Raw genomic sequence first — 6,988 nt, forward strand, 5'->3', positions numbered from 1 at the left:
TCTCAAGATTGTGTTTGCTACTTGGGGCCTTTTGTGGTTCCATACAAATTTTAGGATTGTTTGTTCAATTTTTATAAAAAAATACATTGGAATTTTGATAGGTATTGCCCTGAATCTGTAAGTTGCTTTGAGGAGAAGGTAAATTTTAACAATAGCGATTCTTCCAATTCATGAACATGAAATATCTTTCCATTTAATTTCTTTCATCAATGTCTACAATTTTTAGCACACTTTCATATCCCTAGTTAAATTTAATCTGGAGTTTTTTGATGCAATTGAAAATTGGGTTGTTTTTTAATTTTTTTTTCTGATAGTTCATTATTAGCATATAGAAATGCAACATATTTCTGTATATTGATTTTGTATCTGCAACTTTACTAATTTTTTTTTATTTTTTTTATTGGAGTTCAATTTGCCAACATATAGCATAACACCCAGTGTGCAACTTTACTAAATTATCTATTGGTTGTAACATTTTTGGGGCAGTGTTTAGGGTTTTCTATATATAATAAGGTCATTTTTGGATTCTTGGTAGAATTCACCAATGTAGCTGTCTGGTCCTGAACTTTTGTTTGTTGGGAGGTTTTTGATTACTGATTCCATCTTCTCACTATTAATTGGTCTGTTCAGATTTTCTCTTTCTTCATGATTCAGTCTGAGAAAACTGTGTATTTCTATGAATTTATCCATTTCTTCTAGGTTACCCAACTGGTTGGCACATATTTGTAATATGTAAAGAACATGGGAAAAGTCACTGAAAAAGATCTTTCTCAACTTATGATAGGGTTATGTCCTGATAAACCTGTCATAAGTTGAAAATATTAAGTTGAAAATGCATTTAATAAACCTATCCTCCGAACATCATAGTTTAGCCTAAAGTACTCAATGTGCTCAGAACACTTATTTTGCCTACGGTCAGGCAAAATCATCTAACATAAAGTCTATTTTGTGATAAACTAATATCTCGTATTCTATTGAATACTGTACCAAAGGTGAAAAACAGAATAGTTGTATGGGTATAGACTGGTTGTTTACCCTCATGATCATGTGGCTGTCTGGGAACTGTGGGTTGCTGCCACTGCCCAACATCATGAGAGAATATGAATCATACTGCATATTGCTAGCTTGAGAAAATATCAAAATTTAAAATTCAAAGGATAATTTCAATTGAATGCATATTGCTTTTGCATCACTATAAAGTCAAAACATCATAAGTCGAACCATAGTAAGTTGGGGACCATCTGTGCCTCTAGTATTTCATGTAACCTGTCTTTGGCTTAAGGTCAGTTATCTTGTTATATTATGGTAGGCAACAATTACTCAGTGAACATATAATTAGTGAGTATGAACACACACATATATCATACTTGCTACATCATCAGTGACAAATTCATAACACTCTATAAAGCGTTTCCATTCTGGAAATATATTTTCAATCACACTCAATACAATGTAAACTGTGAAAGACTCAGAAATACCTAAGCAATGAGTAAAGTAGGAGCACAGAATTAGTCATTATTTCATTCTGCTATTGAATTCAAACTTTTGATTGAATGTTTAGCCTCCATAAATTCAGATTTAGAAGAAATTATCTTCTTAAACTATTTGTTTAGAATCTATTGTTTTGAAATTTAATTAGTGTGAACCAACTATGTTTTGGTTGGACATTATGTTTATAATTAATTTTCACAAGATGTGAAAATTAATAACTTTTTCTCAAAAAAGTCGTATCCTAATTAATGTCCTAATTTTAAGTAGTTTCAAATCAAAAATACGATTAAAGTAGTTTCATGCTATAAATGCTATTTCCTTACTTTACTTACTTGAAGTTCTCAATCACTTCATGAATAAAATTTTATATCAATTAATGATATATTTTAACTTTGAAATGACATCTATACAATTCAATGATTAATAGATTTTCAACATAGAACATTTAAGGGCACTTTCCACTCCAACTGATATCTATAATGTTCTATTCATCTAAAATGCATATTCAGATGTCAAAAATAAATTCAAATGATATATCTGTTTGTGTTCCTGAAATTAACTGAATGTGATGATAACCTCTGTGCGCAAATGACTATTGATAACATATTAACTGAAGATGAAAAAATGACATGATATTAAGCATTCACTAATTGGTTTCACAAATACTGAAGCTGAACCCAAGGGTGATGAAATATTTGCGGCCAGTCACTGAGACCAAAGTTGAATTATGGTGCACATGAGGAAGACACATACAAAGCCAAGATAAAAGCATGTCACCCAACATTCTTTGAAAACTTACCAGGCATTAGTTAGTCTATCCAGACATTCCAGAGAATGTATGAACTTTATAGTTTGCCTGAAACAAATACACATATACAGAGAGAGTATTCTTAATGTTCTTTACTTGAGGTAGCCAACATCATTAATATTTATTTTCTTGCAAAGCCACAAAAATATGCAAATAACATCTGCTCTTTCTTATAAATCTAGTTTTAAGAGACAACAATATATTAAAACTGCAACAGAGACCTTTCAAACCAATCTGTTCCACTTTTCCATTAACTGTCTTTTTTATTGTATTTCACTTAGTTACACTTACAATTGACTGGTTCACATCAACTGAGCTATTGAAACAGATATCTGCAGAATGCAACCCGGATGTGCTACTCTCTACATTAATATTGAACATGTAGGGAAATTCAGAACTATTAGTTGTTAGGTTTCCAAAGGAAAGGTGAAATATGGGAATCAACGTGATTTACATGGGTTTGAATATATTTTGGAGAAGATATTTATTCTATATGTTTCGTACACCTTAAAACTTTGGAAGCTAAATACTCATCCTTGGCACCAATGCTTACCTTTTCTAACCATGTTCACTTTATGTCCGAGTCTTTCTCTGCAGAATGTGGCATTTCTACTGACCTCAAAGCAAGTTCTAAACCCTGATGTGTCGTTCAGTCTGGGGAAGGAGAGGCAGTTTTCAATAGAACTCTTTTCTTATAGGTTTCATCATAAACATATTTTATTTCAAACTCAATCAATATTTAAGGCCAGGAGAGAAAAATTCCCAGATAAACTACATCTTAAACTATCTAAACCACGAAAGTGAACACACAAGGAATAGATCTATTTAAGTGCTCTGTCAATATCAGCTTTAGTATTGCCACTGGGTTTTATAAAAATTTTAGGACTTAGTAACTTTTTTTTAACAGAAGCTCTGGAGCTAAATTTAAGTTACTGTTATCAATCCAAGGGCAAACATATTTTTAAAAGTCTGAGTTATCATCCAACAAGAGTTTAAGAGTTAGAACGTGCCCTCCCCCAGGATGTACATGCAGATTTTCCCATTCCCCCTTTTGAATTCCCTACAAGATATAGTCATTGTGTCTTACTGCCGACCAAAACTCTTCCTGAGCTGCTTTAATCATATTTCCTTTGGCATAGAGCAACCCTGAAAAGGATATGGGATGAATAAAAAAACATTCGTGAGTTTTTACAAAGTAAACCCATGGGTTTGTTTTAAAAACAAACACTAAATGTTGTTTCAGGAAAGTCTTGCCATTTCAGTAGAAGTTGTAAAGGAAAAATTTTTGACATCACTATCACATGTTGGGTTTATAGCGCCCTCTCCAAACATAGTCTTTCTTATTTTCTCCTTTTAAGGAAAAAGATGGATGTGTGTGTGAGTGTGTGTAAATATACATAAATGTATAAGTGTATGTTTAAAATTCACTTAACAAAAAGAAGTATGAAACACAAACACCAAGCAAATATATATGGATTAAATTAAAGTTTAGAAAAATAGTTCCCAGGGTTTTCAAGACTCTAAAAAAAATTCCTAACCCTAATGGAAAACAAGATTAGCGCCACAATGTCCCATTGAGTTTCTTAGAAAAGCATAGTGAAATACGTAATATATAAAGGGAAAGTGTGGAAATGGGTCAGTTAGTTTGAGGAGCCTGATAGGAAATTTTATCATACAGTTAAGTATTCAGGAACTACAAATTAATTTACTACAAATGTCTGTTAAAGCCTTCTGCCCATTTCTTGACTGGATTATTTGGGTTTTAAGTGTTCAGTTTGATAAATTCTTTATATATCTTGGATACTAGCCTTTTATCCCTTTATCCCTTTATTTGCAAATATCTTCTCCCATCCCATAAATTGCCTTTTAGTTTGGTTAACTATTTCCTTTGCTGTGCAGAAGCTTTTTATCTTGATGAAATCCCAGTAATACATTTTTTCTTTTGTTTCTCTTGTCTGTGGAGATGTATCTAGCAAGAAGTTGCTGTGGCCAAGGTCGAAGAGGTTGCTGCCTATGTTCTCATCTAGGATTTTGATGGATTCCTTTCTCACATGTAAGTCTTTCATTAAGTTTGAGTTTATCTTTGTGTATGGTATAAGAAAATGGTCCAGTTTCATTCTTCTACATGTGGCTGTCCAGTTTTCCCAGGACCATTTATTGAAGGGACTTTTTCCCATTGGATATTTTTTCCTGCTTTGTCGAAGATGAGTTGACCATAGAGTTGAGGGTCCATTTCTGGGTTCTCTATTCTGTTTCATTGATCTACATGTCTGTTTTTGTGCTAGTACCATACTGTCTTGATGATTAGAGCTTTGTAACACAGCTTGAAGTCAGGCATTGTGATACCACCAGCTTTGGTTTTCTTTTTCAACATTCCTCTGGCTATTCAGGGTCTTTTCTGGTTCCATACAAATTTTTAAATTATTTGTTCCAGCTCCATTAAAAATGTCAGTGGTATTTTGATAGGGATTGCATCAAATGTGTAGATTGCTCTGGGTAGCATAGACATTTTAACAATATTTATGCTTCCAACCCATGGACATGAAATGTTTTTCCACCTCTTTATATCTTCCTCAATTTCTTTCATAAATGTTCTATAGTTTTTAGAGTACAGATCCTTTTTACCTCTTTGGTTAGATTTATTCCTAGGTATCTTATGGTTTTTGGTGCAATTATAAATGGGATCAATTCCTTAATTTCTCTATCTTCAGTCCCATTGTTAGTGTATAGAAATGCAACTGATTTCTGTGCATTGATTTTATATCCTGCCATGTTAATGAATTCCTGTAAGAATTCTAGCGATTTTGGGGTCCTAAACCAAGCAGTAGAAGAGAAATAATAAAGATTAGAGTAAAACTCAATGAAATAGAAACCAGAAGAACAGGAAAAAAGATCAATGAAACTATAAACTGGTTCTTTGAAAGAATTAAGATCAATAAACCCCTCATCAGCGTTATCAAAAAGAAAAGATAAAGGACCCAAATTAATAAAATCATGAATGTAAAAGGAGAAATCATAACCAATGCCAAGGAAATACAAACAATTTTGAGAACATATTATGAGCAACTATATGCCAACAAATTAGGCAATCTGGAAGAAATGGATGCATTCCTGGAAACTTATAAACTACCAAAATTGAAACAGGAAGAAATAGAAAACCTGAAAAAAACCATAACCAGCAAGGAAATTGAACCAGTAATCATAAATCTCCTGACAAACAAGAGTCCAGGGCCAGATGGCTTCCCAGGAGAATTCTACCAAACATTTAAAAAGGAACTAATACTTATTTGTCTGAAGCTATTTCAAAAAATAGAAATGAAAGGAAAACTTCCAAACTCATTCTATGAAGCCAGAATTACCTTGATCCCCAAACCAGACAAAGACCCCATCAACAGGAGAATTACAGACCAATATCCCTGATGAACATGGGATGAACATGCCAAAATCCTTACGAAGATACTAGTCAATAGGATCCAACAGTACATTAAGAGGATTATTCACCATGACCAAGGGGGATTTAATCCTGGGCTGCAAGTGTGGTTCAACATTTGCAAATCAATCAATGATACATCACATTAATAAAAGAAAGGACAAGAACCATATGATCCTCTTAATTGATGCAGAAAAAGCATTTGACAAAATAACAGCATCCTTTCTTGATTAAAACTCACCACAATAGGGGCACTGGGGTGGCTCATTTGGTTGGCCATCTGCCTTTGGCTCAGGTCAAGATCCCAGGGTCCTGGGATGAAGCCCCATGTCGGGCTCCCTGCTTAGCTAGGAGCCTGCTTCTTCCTCTCCCTCCACCTCTGCCCTTGCTTGTGCTCTCTTGTCTCAAATAAAAAATAAAATCTTAAAAATAAAAACAACTTTCCACCATGTAGGGATAGAAGGAACATACCTCAATATCATAAAAATCATCTATGAAAAGCCCATAGTAAATGTCATTCTCAATGAGGAAAAACTGAGAGCTTTTTCCCTAAGGTCAGGAACATGACAGAGATGCCCATTCTCACCACTGTTGTTCAACATAGTACTAGAAGTCCTAGCCTCAGCAATTAGACAACAAAACGAATTAAAAGGCATTCAAATTGGCAAAGAAAAAAAATCAAACTCTCACTCTTTGCAGATGACATGATACTTTCTGTGAAAAACCCAAAAGACTCCACGCCAAAATAGCTTTACATTCTTAACCTCCATGCTGCTGTTTCTTATCTCTTTGTCATCAGAAATTTCTGCAGGGAGCCTGCTTCTCCCTCTCCCTGTGCTGTTCTCCCTGTTTGTGCGCGCGCTCTCTCTCTCTCTCAAATAAACAAATAAATAATCTTTTTTTAAAAAACACATATTTATTGGTGTGTATACATTTAACACATTGTTCCATACTGTGCATCAAATTTTCTGCCAGAATCACCTGGAAATACCCACCCTTATCTCCTTTTCCTATTTATCAAAGCATATGGAAAACAAAATGGGAAGGCAAGTCATATCAGAATCACCTAATCTTTCATCAACAGAGATTAAAGTATCGTATATATAATATGTTAGATTAATGAAGTACTTAAAGTGTGCTTATATTTATACTACATGTGCTCAGAACATTCACATGCTCGTATTTAGGAATTTTGTGGGAGATATTGCTTGATATGCAATATATGGGATGAGGTAGAAAAATTAAAAAGAATCTGGGAT

Source organism: Canis lupus, chromosome 31, assembly GCF_003254725.2.
Source record: "Canis lupus dingo isolate Sandy chromosome 31, ASM325472v2, whole genome shotgun sequence".
In the NCBI taxonomy this organism is placed as follows: domain Eukaryota; kingdom Metazoa; phylum Chordata; class Mammalia; order Carnivora; family Canidae; genus Canis; species Canis lupus.